This window comes from Nicotiana sylvestris, chromosome 4, assembly GCF_000393655.2.
Source record: "Nicotiana sylvestris chromosome 4, ASM39365v2, whole genome shotgun sequence".
Classification (NCBI taxonomy): Eukaryota; Viridiplantae; Streptophyta; class Magnoliopsida; order Solanales; family Solanaceae; genus Nicotiana; species Nicotiana sylvestris.
In genome coordinates this window covers 113,022,642-113,042,527 of record NC_091060.1, presented here as the reverse complement: position 1 = coordinate 113,042,527, position 19,886 = coordinate 113,022,642, and the positions used below count along the sequence as shown (strand labels likewise).

Genomic DNA, 19,886 nt, shown 5'->3' with positions numbered 1-19,886 from the left:
TACAAAAGGTTTTCTTCATCATTATCTACCACCAGAGCTTAGACGGGTCAGAGTTGATAGGTTCTTGACCCTTAGGCAGGGTAACATGAATGTTCGGAGTATAGTCTTCAGTTTGATTCATTGTCTAGGTATGCTCCCACTATTGTATCTAATATGGAGGATCGAGCTCACCGGTTCATGATGGGATTAGAGCCGCACTTGCTTAACGATTGTATGTTGGTCTCACTTCAGCCAAACATGCATATTTCTTGTATCCAGGCATACGCTCAGGGTGTAGAGAAGCATAAGCAAAAGCAGAAGGCCGATCGTGAGCATGATAGGGCCCAAAATAAGAGAGCGAGGTCTTCGGTCCTCCTGGTGAGTTTTGAGGTGGTTAGAGGCAATAGTGCTTGAGGTATCCAGTCCATCCATCGGCTAGAGCAACCCCTCAGTTTGGCAGTAAGAGATTTGATCATTCCACATATTCAGGGTCTGGTCAAAATTTTAAGTCATCAGGTTCTCAGTATAGGGGTGATTCAAGTCAGATGAGGCCGCCCTTGCCAAGATGTGCTCAATGTGGTAAGCAGCATACCAGGCAGTGTCATATGGGATTAGGTGTTTGTTACACATGTGGTTATCCGGGACCCGATATGAGGGATTGTCCGATGAGAAGTGATGGAAGCATAGCTCAACCAGTGGGATCTGTAGTTGGTTCGTCATAATTAGTACTCCCCCCGATCAAGGTCTGTAAGTACCAATGAATCATGGTGGAGGCAGAGGTGGAACATCTAGCTCGAGCAGTCCTCAGAACCGCATTTATGCATTTGCAGGATGACAGGATCAGGAGTCATCTCTTGATGTTGTTACAGGTATATTATCAGTCTCCTCATATGATGTATATGCACTGATTGATCCAGTTTCCAACTTATTATATGTTACTCCATTAATTGCTAGTAAGTTTGGACTAAAGCCCTTATTGGTTAAATCCTTTGAAGTGTCTAAACCTATTCGGGACTCAGTGGTAGCTAAGTGAGTATATATGGGTTGTATAATAGTAGTTCATGATCGATCTGCTGTAGCAGACCTAATCGAGTTAGATATGGTAGAATTTGATGTTATAATAGGTATGGATTGGTTGGCTTCTTGTCATACCAACGTTGATTGTAGAGCAAAGATAGTCTGATTTTAATCTCCAGCGGAGCTTGTCTTGGAGTGGAAAGGTAATAGGCATCGCCGAGAGGTAGATTTATTTGCTATCTCAAGGCAAGGAAGATGATCAGTAAGGGATGCATTTATCACATAATTCGGGTTCAGTATATGGATGTAAAGTCACCAACCATTCAGTCCATCTCTGTGGTAAACGAGTTTCCCGAAGTTTTTCCCGATGAGCTTTCGGGTCTTCCGCCTGAGCGAGAAATTGAGTTTTCCATTGATCTACTACCATGTACTCAGCCAATATCTATTTCTCCCTATAGAATGGCCCCCACAAAGCTGAAAGAGTTAAAGGAATAACAAAGGGACTTGCTTGGAAAAGGTTTTATCAGACCTAGAACGTCACCGTGGGGAGCAACTGTGTTATATGTGAGGAAGAAAGGTGGTTCCTTATGGATGTGTATTGATTATAGACAGTTGAATAAGGTGACGATAAAGAATAAGTACCTTCTCCCGAGGATTGATGATTTATTTGATCAGTTGCAAGGTGCCAAGCGTTTTCAAAGATAGACATAAGGACCGGGTACCATCAGGTAAGGGTTAAGGATGAAGTTATTCCGAAGACAGCATTCAGAACAAGATACGAGCACTTTAAGTTTCATGTTATGTCATTCAGTTTGACAATTTCCCCAGCAGTATTCATGGATTTGAAGAACCGTGTGTTCAGGCCTTTTTTGGATCTGTTTGTAATTATACTTATCGATGATATATTGGTGTATTCTCATTCAGAGGCTAAACATGTAGATCATTTGCATACTGTACTCAGAACTCTTAAAAAAGGTAAGATGTCTGCAAAATTCTTCAAATGTGAATTCTTGTTAAACTCTATAGCTTTCCTTGGGAATATGATTTCGGGAGAAGGCATCCGGGTGGATACACAAAAGATTAAGGCAGTGAAGACTTGGCTTAGACCCACAACATCGACGAAGGTTCGTAGCTTTCTCAGTATGGCAGGATATTACAGGAGATTTGTAGAGAGATTTTCTGACCATTTAGCACCTCTGACAAAGTTGACTCAGAAAGGAGCAAAGTTTCAATGGACTGATGCTTGCGAACGGAGTTTCTAGGCATTGAAAGATAGATTAACTTCGGCACCAATTCTAACGCTCCTAGAAGGGACAGATGGTTATGTTGTCTATTGTGATGCTTCAAGCATTTGATTGGGTTGTGTCCTGATGCAACATGGGAAGGTAATTGTGTGTGCTTCAAGGCAGTTAAGGAAGCATGAGCAGAATTATCCGACCCATGACCTTGAGTTAGTTGCATTTTTTCATGCACTTAAGATATGGCGACATTATTTGTATGGTGTTCATGTTAATGTATTCACAGATCATAATATATCTTTAAGCAAAAAGAGTTGAATTTGCTACAGAGGCGATGGCTTGAGTTATTGAAAGATTCGAATGTTAACATTCTCTACCATCCAGGTAAAGCTAATGTAGTCGTAGACGCCTTAAGTCGTCGATCTATGGGTAGCTTAGCACGTGTTGAGGCTGAAAAAGGCAATTAACTAGAGAGATTCATCATCTGGCTTGTTTGGGGGTTCAGTTAGTAGACTCTAGCAATAGTGGAGTTCTACTCCAGAACACTATATAATCATCTCTCATAGCTGAAGTAAAGGAGAGGCAGTACGATGAATCAGAATTGGTCAAGTTGAGAGAGCGAGTTCCACAGCAGAAGAAGCCATTGTTAGAACTCAAGGGAGATAGAGTTCTCAGATACATGGGTCGTTTGTGCGTTCCAGATGTAGCAGGGCCACGAGACTGGATTATGTCATAGGCACATTATTCGTGGTACTCCATTCACCTTGGATCAACGAAAATGTATCATGACATTAAGGAGGTGTACTAGTGGAATGATATAAAAAAGAACATTGCTGAGTTTTTCACTCAGTGCCCTAGTTGCCAGCAGGTGAAGATAGAGCACCAGAAGCCTGGAGGGCTACTGTAGACTATAGAGATCCCGACATGGAAATGGGAGGCGATAAACATGGACTTTGTCACGGGTTTACCTCATTCTCATCGTGAGTTTGATTCCATATGGGTAATAGTCGATAGGCTCACAAAATCAGCTCATTTCCTATCAGTTAGATCGACATATACTATAGAAGAGTATGCAAAGTTATATATTAAAGAGATAGTGCGACTGCATGGAGTACCAGTATCTATTATATCTGACCATAGGGCCTAGTTTACAACACATTTTTTGAGGTCATTTTAGAGAGGTGAATCTTAGCATAACTTTTCATCCACATACTGATGGACAAGCCGAACGCACAATTCAAGCACTCAAGGATATGTTACGAGCATGTGTATTGAATTTTAAGAGAAGTTGGGAGGAACATCTACCTCTTATCAAGTTTGTATATAGTAACAATTACTACTCCAGTATCCAGATGGCTCCATATGAGGCTTTGTATGGGCGTAGGTGCAGATCTCCTATATGGTGGTTTGATGTTGGAGAATCTGGGTTACATGGGCCAGACTTGGTTCAGCAAGCCATAGAAAATATAAAGCTTATCCTTGATCGATTGTTGACAGCTCAGAGTCATCAAAAGTCATATTATGACGTTCGGTGACGAGATTTAGAGTTCAGGGTTAATGATGGGGTATTCTTAAAGGTGTCACCTATGAAGGGTGTGATGAGGTTGGGTAAGAAAGGTAAACATAGCCCACGGTATATTGGGTCTTATAGGATCATTCAGAAGTAGGCCAAATAGCTTATGAGTTAGAATTGCCCTCGGAATTGGAGTCTGTCCATCCGATTTTTTACGTATCTATGTTATGGAAGTGCATTGGCGATCCTACCCGAGTGGTGCCTACGAATGATGTACAGATTACAGAGAACTTGTCATACAAGGAAATTTCGATTGTTTTCCTACACCGACTAATCCGCAAGCTACGGAATAAGGAGATAGCCTCCATGAAAGTACTTTGGAGAAACAACAATGTGAAGGAAATGACTTGGGAGGCCGAAGAAGACATGAAGTCTAGATATCCTTACTTATTTCCTCCTCCAGAGAAGGGTCCGATTGGGACATCAAACCATAAGGTACATGTATAAATTCTTGTGTTGGTTATTTTCATTGGTCGTGTGAGGCCATTGTCGTTATTGATGATTGTGGTGCTATGTGGCATCGAATTATTGAGTTTCTACAGGAAGAATTGGTAGTAGTATTGTTACAAAGGAGACTCTCCCAAAAGTTATATAGATCCCGGGAAGTTGAACATTCGAGGACGAATGTTTCTAAGGGGGAAATGATGTTACATCTCGCGTTTTCGTACGTTAAAAGTTTCGTCTTCAGTTAATCGACGTAGACTCGGGGATGAGATTATCTTGAGGTTAATGAATTTACGGTATATATAACAAGCGATAAGTAAGTGTCATGAAGGATAAAGGGCACACGAATTAAATAAAATGAGTTTCGTTGAAGGTGTCCGATTTGGGATAAAATACGGATCGAGCGATAATACCCGATAATTATGGACTAGTACCATTTCAGATATCATATGACCACAATAGTATGATGTATAAAGTATATAAACAAAATGAGTAGTATTTTTAGGTAATTTGAGATAATTCTTAATTATGCGGGTAACTGGTTAATTATTGAATAACTAGTCATTACCTAGTTAATTAATGAATTAGGTGGCTAACTAAGAAACATTTAGAATTTAATAGATAAATATTCACTACAATCTTATTCCATTTTCATTTAGAAAAAGGAACCAAAAAAAAGGACCAAAATATTAAACAAGGAACATCCTTTCCTGGTTCGAATATTTCAAGAACATAACCAAATTCAATCCAATGTTGCGGTTTTAAATTGCAACAACACAATTCTAACGAGAATTTGTTAGAATCATAGAAACGTAAAATTTTGTTGTTCTAGAGTAATACGTGCAATCTTCTCCAAGAGTATTATACGGAGTTTTTCCTACTTCATGAATGTTAAGGCTACTCCTTCCTTATTTTTGGCATGGTCCAATTATACAGAAGAAATGAACAAATACACAGTTTTCATAAACGACTCTATTCACAGAAATACTAGGGGGTATCTGTGTTCTTGATTCCCCATGTGACATATTATTATATCTTCTATTCATTAACCTCAAAATAATACACAGTTTACAAAGTTTATCCGAAAAGAATATTGAAAGTTCTAAAATATTTTCATGCATTTTATTTATTTATGCATGTACATTGACCTATGACTAGACGACATTATATACACGTATTTATATGCATGTATTTATGTGTATGAGATATGTGAAAAAGGTTACGACACCACCACTTGATCAGTTGGTATATGTTGATGGTGTTGCCCATAGTGGCCGATATGATATGACGGGATGCCCTCAGTGGCTTGATGAAGTTATGTACACTTATACACATGCATGAAATGACATTTATATGCACGTGCATAACATTATAAATGTTTCAGATTTTACAAAGTTATTCAGATTTACAGATGGATTTCTTTATTCCATGTTTCATCTATGCCTTTTACGTACAGATTTTCATGCCTTACATACTCAGTACATTTTTTCGTACTGACAACCTATTTCACAGGGCCTGCGTTTCATGCCCGCAGGTTCAGGTAGGCAAGCTGACAGTTCCCCTTCTTCGGATCCTTGATCAACGAGAGTTGCAGTGCATCACTTGATCCGGAGTTGCTTTTGATTTTAGTACGATACACTAGTATATATATATGGGTATGATGTGGCTCACTCTCATCTTTGTACGGTTGTATTTCTATTAGAGCTTTGTAGACAATTATATACTATTGGATAGTATGTGGTCTTGTCGGCTTTTAGTTTGGGTATATAATTGTCTATTGCGGCTTTGACGGCTTTCCCTCTATAACCCGCACGTATACGTATATATGTCTTTTGGACAGGTTTCATTCATGTATATCATTCTCGTAATTCAGCAGATGTTAATAAGGTTTATAGCTTAGACTCATGCTTAGGGGTGTTCGACAGGTAGGGCTCGGGCACCCATCGCGACCCTTCGGTTTGGGTCATGCCAGTGACCCCCTAGGAAGTCCTCCTGTTACATCCCTATTTTTGGCAAAATTTGTATCCTACTTCTTTTAATATATCGACAGTAGATCTAATAAATTCACAATTGAGTTTTACGCATTGTAAATGATGTTTTTTTACATGAAATAATAATTTTTTTAAAGAGGATAATTATGAAAATGATCAAAAAGGCAATATACAATAAATAATAAAAATAAGAAAATTATTTAAAAGTTAGATATTTTAAATTACGATTACCAACCACGACCTTACGGGTTTAGCACCGTTGCACTCGACATGTCGCTATGCCTTGGCCTAGAAGGCAGCATCCGTAAAACGTCGAGTTGCGATCTTACCAGCACTAACGCACAAGATCCCATCAGAACTCTGAAGTTAAGCGTGCTTGGGCGAGAGTAGTACTAGGGTAGGTGAGCCCCTGGGAAGTCCTCGCATTGCATCCCTCTTTTTGGCAAAATTTATTTCCTACTTCTTTTAATATATCGACGGTAGATCTAATAAATTCACAAATGAGTTTTACGCATTTTAAACGATCTTCTTTTACATGAAATAATAATTTTTTAAAGAGGATAATTATGGAAAATCACGATTACCAACCATGAACTTACGGGCTTAACACCGTTGCACTCGACATGTCGTTACGCCTTGGCCTCGATGGCGGCATCCGTAAAACGTCGTGTTATAATGTCGTCATTCCATGCAACCTAGTGTAATAGGCATGTCAGGCCCTCTAATTGGGATATTATCATCGAGCACGGCTGGTTGTTATTGGTCAATGCTATCGCTTGCGAAAAATACAAAAAATCCAAAGAGGAATCGCATAAAACAGATAAATGAGCATAAAGTTATATCGTTTTAAGGTTTTACACTTACGAACCTAAAGTAGAAGGAGGAAAGGTATTAAGAGGATTTACATTACAAGCAATGCGGGATGCGATCTTACTAGCACTAACTCACAGGATCTCATCAAAACTCCGAAGCTAAGCGTGCTTGGGAGAGAGTAGTACTAGGATGGGTGACCCCCTGGGAAGTCCTCCTGTTGCATCCCTCTTTTTGGTAAAATTATAGTCCTACTTTTTTTAATATATCAACGATAGATATAATAAATTCACAAATGAGTTTTACGCAATGTAAACGATTTTTTTTACATCAAATAATTGTTTTTTAAAAGAGGATAATTATGGAAAAGATCAAAAAGGCAATATACAATAAATAATAAAAATAAGGAAAATATTTAAAAGGTAGATATTGTAAATTACGATTACTAACCACGACCTTACGGGCTTAGCAGTGTTGCACTCGACATGACGCTATGCCTTGGCCTCGAAGGCGACATCCGTAAAATGTCGAGTTGCAATGTCGTTGTTCCATGTGACCTAGTGTAATAGCATGTCGGGCCCTCTAATTGTGATATTATCTTCTAGTGAAGCTAGGTTTTATTGGTCAATGCTTTTGCCCGCATAAAATACATAAAATCAAAAGAGAAATCGCGTAAAAATGATAAATGATCGTTAAGTTATGTTGTTTTAAGTCACTTCAGAAGAAGTCTCGAGACCCCGAGGACGCAGAGTTGGTGCTGAGTTCCCTCCCTCGGGGCTCATCGAGGACCGACTCAAAGAAGACGAAGATCGAGGCTAGAGAAAAAAGGGGAATTCCCAAGGCACACGGCTATGTTTGATAGAGCCGGCCTACCCAGAGCCTGTATCGAGGCGTCGCGTGTAGCCGTCTCACCTCCATGCTTTTATAATTAATGCACGTTGTACTATAACAGCATTCCCCTCCTATATAAAGGGAATTCTCACCACTTTGTAAAGGGTTGTTATTGCTCCAACCATTCTACACAAGATCAATAACAACTCTCTCTGTCTTCTCTCTACTTACTCGCTTGAGGCAAATCTTTCCATTTATTACTTTCATACTTGTTCTACTTTTATTACTTGATATTGGCTATAAAGAGCCTTCTTTAATCATAACTTAACTGTTATTCCCTTCCGGTTATCCCCGATAGCTCGAGCTAGAGCCTAGGCATCGAACTCGAGCCCATGCATTGACCTCGAGGCCCCTTATCGGTCAATCCGAGGCCGAGGTAGCAAGCCCCTCAGTTTGATTACTGCCACATTTTAACTTGTATTTCGTCGATTTAACTTCACATATTTAGCATCCACTGCTTTAACAACTAAAATAAAAATAGATCACGTATTTTTAGAGTCCCATTTACAAATTTAATTGTTATTACCATTTTCACGATAAATAGTTTGGCGCCCGCCGTGGGGCTAAAAATAATCGTGATCATTTTCTTGCTGGTTTCGTTACACAATGCAAGTTATCTTTTGCGCTTTTTCATGTCCAAGATCTTTTGATTTCAGGACAAAATGTCTGGCTCAGTAAACAGAGTCGAGAACGATGACGTCGGAAACCACGGGGAAAAAGGTGTGGTTATTCTAGTCGTCGGTGCGCAACCGTAGAATCCCAATAACACACCTGAACCGATTTCAGTAGACGCAGATTCGCAGGACGCACAGCAGGTCGACGAAACCTCACATAACGACAGGAGCATGCTGCATGATGGCCAACAGAAAGTCCAAAAGATCCCAGCTCGGGAAGAACAGGAAGTTAGTCTTCGATTATTTTCGAAATATTGCACGCACAACAGTTGGCTATCGCAAAGTTGCAAAGCCACCCGAAGACTCCCAGCATAATAGCATCGAAAATAGCTCCCCCAGCCGAACAGGTACCCGGGAGATCGAGGAATAACGTATCGATAACTGACCCTGCCATAGCAAAAATGCTTGAGGATCTCAACAAAAGGATCGAATCGGGCGAGAAAATGATAGCAGCCAACGATAAGAAGGTCGATGCCTATAACTCTAGGGTCAACCAGATCCCGGGTGCACCCCCGGTCCTCAAGGGCATAGATTCGAAGGAGTTCATCCAAAGGTCGTTCCCCGAGGAAGCGGCCCCAAAACCCACTCCAAAGAAGTTCGGAATGACATAACTCCCAAAGTACAATAGGATCTCAGATCCCAACGAACACATCACTGCCTATACGTGCATGGTGAAAGGCAATGACACAAAAGACAATGAGATCGAGTCTGTCTTATTGAAGAGGTTTGGAGAAACGCTCTCGAAGGGGGCCATGATGTGGCATCATAGCCTAGCTCCCAGCCCTATAAACTCACTTACCATACTGCGGATTCTTTCATAAAGGCACACGCTGGTGCCATCGAAGCAACGACAAGAAAGCCTGATGCACTCGAGATTAAGCAAAGGGAGAATGAAATACTGCGAGAATTCGCATCTCATTCTCAGATGGAACAAACGGAACTACCCCCGGCCTCAGACGGCTAGGGGTGCAGGCCTTCACTCAAAGCCAAAACGAACAAATCCCGATGATTTCAAGGCAGTTAAAATAGAACTTGAATGGGTATCCAGCCAACACTTGGTCGGACACCCACATCCGGCACCAGTCGCAAATCAGGGACGTGGATGACCAGCTGGGAGCCCCCTCGAGATCATTATACTTAAGTAGACTCCTGGCAAAGAAACTGATTCCAAACAAAAAAAATACCGCCCGTACACTACAGATAGGAGGAATGCCGCTAGATGCAACCTACCTCGCAACGATCGGAGAATGGATCGAGGGAAATATCCTCGAGGAATCGTCAACAGAGCCAGATTTGGTAGGTACATGAGGCCGGCGAGGGCCCCTAGCCCATCAGGATACAATTTCAACATTGCTGTATTCGACATCGTGTTCACCGTCAGCGAAACCAGGGATGCCAAATGGCCCAGGCCTATTCAATCGAATCCCTTCCGGAGGAATCACAGCTGGGTGTGTGAACTATATAAAACGCACGACCACGGGGCCGATGATGGCCACCAGCTCCGAAGGAAAAAATCCAAGCTACTCAATAAAAATCACCGCTGAGAACTGTCGAGCGATCGGGCTCAAGTTCAGTTCCGAGTAAGGAAGGCGGCCAAGAAGAACTAAGCAAATGGGCAGCGACATATTACCATGATAGTGGATGAGCGACAACACTCTCCAATAACTTATAAAGATGAGGGTAAAATGCCCATCACCAGAGAAAAACGGATCCAGGGTTATATTCCCGAGGACGCCCTTACATTCAGCGAAGAGGATGCTAAGACCTTGTCTCAGCATCACACTGACACACTAGTAGCCTTCTTCCTCATTCGATCCATTTCAGATAAAACATGTGCTCATGAATTCAGGTGGCTCTATCAACATTGTCGGTCCGAGTATGATAGGGCGGCTCGGACCACCGAACCAAATCATGTCTGCCTCTCAAATCTTTGGCGGATGACACACGGCAATCGAGACGACGAGAAGAAAGACCATTCCCTCAGTAAGCATGGCTGGCGCAGACCGAAATGCCAAGTTCTGTATCATCAAAGGAGGCACAAGGCATGAACGCCTTATTTAGACGGCCGCGGACGCACTGCGTGAAGGCAGTGTCGTCCCCTCTTCGCCAAAGGATGAAATCCCCCGCAAGGGACGGAATTAAAATCATCGACAGGAAGCAACATGCGGCAAGGGGAATGTTCGCATCACATAACGTATCGCCGACACCAATATCTCCACTCTCGAAAGAGTCAAAGGTTAATCAAACCATGTCTTCAGCCAAGCCTGAATAAACACAATGGAGGATTGTACAGAGTCCTCGCTCCAAAATAGTAGGGACATATCGGGCCTCAGAACATCGCATGCGCACCCTGCGATGAGGTAAGACCACTCTCTCCTTCATTATTTTACACTAACCCATATGCAGACACCCGGATAGGGGGTTCGGAAGTGTTAACCCTACCCGAAGATCAGAAAAAATTAATGGCACTCGTCGCACTCTTTCCCCTCGGTCGAACATTTGCCACAAAGAGGGTCTCTCCAACAAGGTTCTCACTGGGGCGACGTGCCTCCTAAGGAGGATATGACAAGCTCACGAGGCTTCTTTTGCAATCAACCCCGAACACATGAAGGCACCCTCCTTGAATATGTCGTCTTCTCGAAAAGGTCGGGGAATGACAGACTAAGTTCCAATAGGAAACAATGTACCGGGCCAAACGGTCAAAAGAGTCGTGCCCGCACAGGCCAAGCTCACGGCAACAAAACAACATGTACTTACACCAAGCAATCTAAGGATATCTTTCGCCAAAAACATCTCGTACTCCAAAGAAAATTCAGCATACTCACAGCAAGGATCCCTACATCAAGTACGTCCTGGAATACTCGGAGACTTAGCATGAACAATTTGATACCCACATGACCTCAGGGTCAGAACTCCATGCTAGTAGGACATCAACGAGGCAATTCTGAGCTCACAGATAACAGCTTTCGAGCCTAGGCAAACTCGATGACTCGGAGACTGTCGTCAATCGCCATTTACTAAAAATCCCGAGGCCGTAAAACCCCGAGCGAGCAAATTTGGTCTACCCAGATCTATTTTACATAACAATAAAAAATAACTGTAAGACCTCAACAGGCATGAAAAAACTATAAGACCTCAACAGGCATGAAAAAACTATAAGACCTCAACAGGTATTAAAAAATTGTAAGACCTCAACAGGCATGAAAAAACTATAAGACCTCAACAGGCATGAAAAAACTGTAAGACCTCAACAGGCATGAAAAAGCTGTAAGACCTCAACAGGCATGAAAAAACTATAAGACCTCAACGGGCATGAAAGTTTTGTAAGACCTTACTACAGGTATAAAACTCTATACCGAAGTTTAGGCTATATGTCACATTTGTAAGACTCCTAAAAGGGCATACCCTCGATATAGATGCCTAAACTGCCACACTCGAGATCACAAATGGCTTCGGCCAAACACAAATGGTTGTGGTTAATATGGATGCACTAGCAAAATTAATGCGACTCGGGGACGCCCGACCATCGCTAACTAAATACAGGCCATTACTTCGAATCTACATCGAAAAGAACCGGTTAAAATAGGCTACCCTCAATAGGCAAACAAGCTTCGACTATGTCACCTCCAAATCACAAGGCTTCGAGCTATCAGCCCACGAGCTAAACCTTCCGAAGTGCTCAAACATCGCCGCTAATGACTTGAAATCGAGGTTTTTCCCGAATCGACGATGGGTCAGGCAAAATCATTTCAAAAAGTCCTTAACGAGAGGTAAACAAAGACTACATATGCCCACAGGCAAAAATGTAAGAGCCATTATCGCTAGCTATACGAGGCTCAAGGCCACAGACTAAAAGGTTGCAATTATCAAAAGCGTAAGAGCCATTGTCGCCAGCTTAAAATTTGAAAACTTGAGGGTCAAAGTGAGCTCAAGTCGTATCCCGATTTGGAGACCAGATCCAAAATAGTTAACTATACATGCCTAAGAGTATAGCATAAGAGCCATCATTACCAGTTTCAGAAGCCTTAGGGCCACAAACACATAAGATCGCTTCGACCCAAGGCATAAGAGCCATTGTCGGTAGTCCATGCAGGCGTAAAATGTGATGGTCGATTGAGCCCGAGTTGGAGCCCGAGTCGGAGACTGAACCCAAAACAGTTACCGCTTTCTCCGGCCTAACCAACATCAGGGCCATATTACAGGTTCGGATATTCCTACCAATCCAAAGGTCGAACCAACTCGATTGAGATCTTGGCGAACAGAAATATAGAAGATACAATTACGGGGTTTCCTTTTTTACATACAGGTGGTGAAATTCAAGCTCAATCTACAACATATTATAGAAGCTATGTATACAAGAAGGAGGCAGGGAATAAATATTCCCCCCTTCGGCAACTACGGTTCGGAGGCTCCCTCTCTACCGTCTTCAGCATCAGACAGAAGGAACTTGGCATCATACCCCTCCCCCTTGGCTTGCTCGATCTCCCCCGAGAGATCGAAGCCCTTGTCATGAATCTCCTCGAGGACTTCCCTTTGGGATATGCACCTCGCATACTTCTTGCTATTGCTTGCACGATCAAGGGCCCTCTTCAACTCGACTTGGGCATCAGTAGCAACCTTCAAATGAATTGCCATCTCCTGATCAGCCTTAGTCTGACTCAATACTGCTTCAGCCCGAGCATCATCGATTTCAGCCCTGACCTTCAAATGTTCGTAGTCAAGCTTCACGATCATATCCGCTTGAAATGAAGTGTTGTCATGAGCCAACTGGAGTTGGGCCTCAAAGGCGGGAATTTTAGCCAAGGCACCCTTTTCCTCTGAAGCTTGAGCCTACATCTGAGCTCTTAGTTCGCCACAATCATTCCTAACTCGGTCAGCTTCACCCCTAAGGTGCTCCGGAGCCTCCACCTTTCTCTACAACTGAGATAGGCAAAAAGATTAACCTTAAAGGTTAAAAAGCGAAATGCGTACTACGAGAGGTTACTTGCTCCATCAAATAGCTCTCGTAGTTCGAGCTCTTGTATAAGACCTCACATCAACTGTGCATCAAATCAACCTCCTTCTCCTCGTAGAGGAGCCTAAGGGACCTACCCTCATCTAGAGCTTTTCGAAGCCTAACCCTATGATGGTGAAGCTCGGACCTGAGCCTATCAAAGGCCTGCAGAAGAAAAACTTGATAAAGAAGGAAAGACACGATATGCGGAAGGACTATGCCAGAACCCACCATGAAGTGAAGCCGACGAACTTCCTCGAAGGCCGAGCACACTCTTGTTGGCCCATCCCTCTTGGCCATGGAAGAACCAACCTCGATTGAAGAATGATCACTCGGAGGGACCATCGTTCCAGAACTGAAGACTTCAGGAACAATAGGCTCGAGCGATGTTTTCTCCTCGAAGATACAGACCTATTTGGCCCCGCTAAATGCTCCATCACACTGCAAGCGGACATCCCGTTTATCACCATCATCCTTTGGCGCTGAAGCCGACAACTCCTCCCCCTCACCAGAAGAGCACAACCTCACCCCTAGGGACCTTCCGATACCTATGATGGCAAGACCAGTACAAAAGAAAGAGGAAAATGTCATCTCAAATATACGAAGACCAAAGTAAAAGAAGCGTACGCACATACCTTGGTGTTTTGCTGCCCATCTGCCCCGGGACATAGCTCGCCACCTACGATCGTCGCAAGTCGAATGGGTCGCCAACCTTTGGACCTAGCCGGGCAAATTGGGAACTTTGCCCGGTGCCCACGAAGTTGTGCAGAAAAGGAGGAAACACAGTTACTAAACTAGTTTTTGCTACAAGGGAATATAAGAAAGCACAAGACACTCCACTCACGCGCATAATTCCGTCCCTCGGGAAATGGCATGAGTTCCATGGGGATAATATGAGGCATCCGGACCCGGACGAATCGATTGACCCACTCTCAATCCCCATCTTCCTCATTATCAAGGTTAGTAGGCCTCGATGGTGAAAGGGCCGGTACAGCCTAATGAGGTGACTAAGCATGAATTCAAGCCCAGCCTTCTCCGCAAAAAATCTCATCATCAGCACTACTCTCCAAAACGACGGATGTATCTGCACCAAAGTAACCCGATACTTCAGGTAGAAATCAAGCACAACCTTATCAAGGGGGGCTAGTGTGAAATGGTATAAGTATACATTCAGGAATCCTATAGCGGGGTTCGTAATACCCTCCTCAGGGGAAAGCACCTCCAACACTGCCCCCTTGCCCCATCCGCAGTCTCCCCTCACCATCTCTAGATGTTCTTCTCTTATCGAAGACATAGTCTTCAGAGTAAACTTCTGTGGATCCTGAGCATTGGGAATGGAACTCTCCCCTCCCTGCTGGGCAAGCCTAAAGTAGCAGTCATGACTATGGTAGAATTGGCAAACTGAAGTAGAGACCTACAACAACACTTTTGCGCTTAAGGTAACGAAGGACTCGATGTCAAGGCGGAAGGGTATCTATCTAAAACAATGGGATCTTCCAAAGAAGCAAGAGTTGCCCCATGTATATGTGGGAAACAACAACGATTCGCCTACCCAAGATAAGCCCCAGGAGGCCAACGACCTCAGTACAGATCCCGAGGTAGCACCTGACCCCAGAGATTTCCGTCAAGAAGAAGTTAGGCCCCAGAGGGTCAATGAAATCATCTCCAGTTCCGAGGTGGTACCCAACCTCGAAGTTTTCCCTCGAGAAGAAAAATAAGCACTTTACGCTTTGTCCACGAGGGCTCGACCTCAGGAAGTCACCTAAGTACGAATAGACCCTTCCTTAGAAACCTGCCTACAACACCTTAAAAGGTTATCTACGTCAAGCTCAAAGTAAAAGCTCCAAGTTCCCGAAGTTGACTTTCACTTCGGTGCTCTATCTCCACGAGGCTTGTGGGCCCCAATGATCCACGTTTACCAGACCACTTCAGGCTTGATTCCGACAACAACAATGAGCTCAAAAAGGAGCCATTTCTGTCAACCAAAGGCCAGGAAAAAAATTGACGTTCGTCAATAGGGGCTCGGCAAACGCACAATAGTATACAAGAACATGGCAAAAATCAAAAGCAGAAGTAAAGAAGATGTTTTCATATTTCATAAATATTGGCTTACAATGACCCTCAGGGGATTCTTATATACAATCTCAAAAGCCCACAAGGGGTCCTTATAGGTGAACAAAAAAGCAAAGGGATGCACACACATGGTAAAACCCTAGAGACTAGTCTAGTCTCGAAGGTCCACCTCCAGTAACAAACGCCTCCGGGCATGCATCCTCAGAAGCCTCATCCTGGCCTTTTGCACTGATATCCCTTAAGGATAGGTCTAGAAGCAGGGAGGGATTAAAAAATGCCATAACCCGCCAAAGGTCGAGGACCCTCACTGGCCAAGAGAACCTCGGAGAGACAACAGACTTGGCGGGCATCAACCTTGCTTGCACGACTACATAGAATCTACTTCTTGGAGCATCGATCCATGCAAGCTACCAGCTCAAAGCAAAGTGCCATGTCGAGCCGAGGTATAAAGGTGTGCAGCAGTGTATAATCCGAGCCCCCTTTTGAGCAGCGATATACAACCCGAAGAACTTTTTACGAGCAAGGAAAATTGACCCCCGTATGTTATCATCTCGAGCCAATAGGGACAACGGCAGTAGACTTAATAACAACCACAACAGTGATAGGACGGCATAGTCATGCTCAACAAAGAGGAGCCCATGCAAAGGGCCACGACATGACCTATCGGAATGATGCTAAACAACCTTGAGGCCGTCGACTCCAATCATGGTGATCAACAATAGAGGAAGATGGTAAGGAGAAAAGGGTGAATGAGCAGATGAAGGCACATGGATAGAAAAACAATGCCAGAACGCCCCCATTTATAGGAGATAACAATGCAGTCATCGAGGCCTTTGGAAGACTGACCGATGGACGCAATTACTGCATTCTCGAAGAACCGAATTGATGGCAGTACTTTCACCTCGAAAAATGGGAACCGATAGTGCATTGAATGATGTCGAAAACACAAGTTCATACGATGTCCCGGTTACCGCAAAAACTCGCATCATAGGTTGCGTCATCAGTATGACGTTGTCAAAAGAAGCTCGAGGAGTCGGGTGTCAGAGTCGTTTCCCATCGCTTCATTCTGAGAAATGCGGAGACTATCTGTATGCGGAAAAATTAGAGAGCATAATTTCTTGCTATCAAGTCACTTCAGAAGAATGTCTCGAGACCCCGAGGACGTGGAGTAGCGGTCGAGTTCCTTCCCTCGGGGATCATTGAGTACCGACTCAAAAAAGACAAAGATTGAGGCTAAAGCAAAATGGGGTATTCCCAAGGTATACGGCTAAGTCTGACAGAGCCGGCCTACACAGAGCCTATATCGAGGCGTCACTTCTAGCCGTCCCATCTCCATGCTTTTACAATTAATGCACGTTGTACTATAACAGGATTCCCCTCCTATATAAAGGGAATACTCACCACTTTGTAAAGTGTTGTTGTTACTCCAACCATTCTACACAATATCAATAGCAACTCTCTCTCTCTCTCTCTCTCTTTCTCTCTCTCTCTCTCTCTCTTCTCTCTACTTACTCGCTCGAGGTGACTCTTTCTATTTGTTGCTTTCATACTTGTTCTTATTTTATTGCTTGATATTGGCCATAAATAGCCTCCTTTAATCATATCTTAAATGTTATTCCCTTCTCGATTATCCCCGATAGCTCGAGCTTGAGCCCAGGCATCAAACTCGAGGCCCCTCATCGGCCAGTGCGAGGCCCGGGTAGCAAGCCCCTCGGTTTGATTATTGCCCCATTTTAGCTTGTATTTCATCAATTAAACTTCACATATTTAGCATCCACTGCTCTAACAACTAGAATATAAATAGATAACGTATTTTTAGAGTCCCATTTACAAACTTAATTGTTATTACCATTTTCACGGTAAACAAATTTACAATTTAAGAAATGTCGGATGCGATCATACCAGAACTAATGCACTGGATCCCATCAGAACTCCGAAGCTAAGCGTGCTTAGGCAAGAGTAGTACTAGGATGGGTGACCCCCTAGTAAGTCCTCGTATTGCCTCCCTATTTTTGGCAATATTGTTTTCCTACTTCTTTTAATATATCGACAGTAGATCTAATAAATTAACAAATGAGTTATACACATTGTAAACGATGTTTTTTACATGCAATAATAATTTTTTTAATGGGATAATTAAGGAAAATATCAAAAAGGCAATATACAATAAATAATATAAATAAGGAAAATATTTAAAAGGTAGATATTTTAAATCACAATAACAGCCCACGACCTTACGGGCTTAACACCATTGCACTTGACATGTCTCTACGCCTTGGCCTCGAAGGCGACATCCGTAAAACGTCGAGTTGCAATGTCATCATTCCATGCGACCTAGTGTAATAGGCATGTCGGGCCCTCTAATTGTGATATTATCTTTGAGCGTGACTAGTTTTTATTGGTCAATGCTTTTGTCCGCATAAAATACATAAAATCAAAAGAGGAATCGCGTAAAAACGATAAATGATTGTTAAGTTATGTTGTTTTACGTCTTTACACTTTCGCATCTAAAATGGGAGGAAAGGTTTTAAGAGAATTTAGAGTGCAAGGAATGTCGGATGCAATCATACCAACACTAACGCACTGGATCCCATCAGAACTCTGAAGTTAAGTGTGCCTGGCAAGAGTAGTACTAGGATGAGTGACCCCCTGATAAGTCCTTGTGTTGCATCTGTCACGACCCAAAATCCAGTAGAGGTCATGATGGCGCCTCATATTGCTTACAAGATTTTTAATCGTCCTATAGGCTTGCCTAGACACGTAGTAGTGATGTACTATGAGCATGGTATCTAATCATTAATCAGGAATGCAGTAAACCGGTAAAGAATTTTAAAGCGGGCAATCTGGATCCTATAAGAATGTTTTCTAGTAAACACAGTGTTGAAGACTATTAAAGAAACGAGTAGGTTAGTTAAATAAACTGATTTTAGTTCTCATTAAAACTAATTTTAGATCCTATAGGCATGATTTCTATAATTAAACCTGATTTTAGATCCTATAGGCATGATTTCTAATTATGTAAAGTAAAGCAAGCAGAATTTATTAGAACCAAAGCAAAATCCTATAGGCATATAATCTAACAAAACACATTTGAACCCTATATGAATGTTATCTAATAAAACACATCTGAACCAAATGAACCCTATAAGCATGTTATTTACCCAATTTTACCCACAGTATACAACTACCCTCTCCTTTCACTAATCACCCCAATATCTATTTACAATTAATTATTACAGACCAATGATTGAATAAAAATTACATAAACAAAACAGAAGTTAAGCTATATGGAGCCTGAAGCATGCCTAAAGCAATTTCCAAGCCTTCAGTAATCTCAAATGCCCAAAGTTTTATAGCCAATTTCAAGTCTAGGTGTGTTAGAGTTCCCTATGGACCTCAAGGATCCTAGGCAGTGCTCACACCCAGAACTTTCTCAAATAAGGACTGATTTATGTGCAGTATGGAAGTGTCATCCCTGATATGCCAGAGTTCAGAGAGATCTCAAGGGTCTCTAAGCAGTACACATACGAGAAGGGCAGGACTTAGTAATCTAAGAGTAAGTGAGAGTGCATATTGATTTGAAAGAGTTTGATAAACAGTATAAAAAAAGGTATTAGGAGTGAAAAGAATTTCTAAAAACCAGTACCAATTTAAAGGTAACAACAGTTTGAGGAAAGTATGAAAAACCATTTTGCAATTAGAACACAAGTCACAGAGCAAACAGCTTTAGAAACTACTTTGGCAAACGGTTTCCACTCAAGGAAAGAGGGGTTGGGGACACATAGAACACACCTCAATGGAGCACATAAACAACAGGGTGCATAGAGTTATCAAGGGGTTCTACAGAATTAATAGGTTAGTCATTGAAACATGAAGAAGGGATCACAGCAGAAACATATTGAGGGCATATAAACAACACAACTAGCATTGCACTAGAGAGACTAGATAACTTAGCAGGAGTAAGGTAGAACATGCAGGGACTTAAATGGACATGCTAGGAAAGTATTAACAATTGTAGGCATTCTAATTAGACAAAAGCAAAGTTGAAGCATGCTAGATAAACAGTAGTCAGGCAAACATGCTAATTACATATGTAAGACATGTAAAACAAGATAACAAACAAACAAGTAAAGTGAAAACATGCTAATCACATATTTGAATAAGGCAGTATTTGGAATTCTAGGTAAGCAGTAAACAGAAGCA

General features: G+C 42.3%; 3 non-coding genes and 1 pseudogene across 3 annotated transcripts; all 4 read left to right on the top strand.

Annotated features, from left to right (window-relative positions):
• Positions 1-6,557: 6,557 nt before the first annotated feature.
• LOC138890826 (5S ribosomal RNA) lies at positions 6,558-6,676 on the top strand. Its single transcript, XR_011407229.1, has one exon. It is a non-coding gene; the product is annotated as a 5S ribosomal RNA (ribosomal RNA).
• A 486-nt stretch (positions 6,677-7,162) lies between these two features.
• Positions 7,163-7,281, top strand: LOC138890824 (5S ribosomal RNA). The gene has a single exon (XR_011407227.1). It is a non-coding gene; the product is annotated as a 5S ribosomal RNA (ribosomal RNA).
• Positions 7,282-17,571: 10,290 nt separating this feature from the next.
• LOC138890816 (5S ribosomal RNA) lies at positions 17,572-17,690 on the top strand. The gene has a single exon (XR_011407219.1). It is a non-coding gene; the product is annotated as a 5S ribosomal RNA (ribosomal RNA).
• Positions 17,691-18,239: 549 nt separating this feature from the next.
• Positions 18,240-18,357, top strand: LOC138890871 (5S ribosomal RNA; annotated as a pseudogene).
• The last annotated feature ends 1,529 nt before the right edge of the window (positions 18,358-19,886 follow it).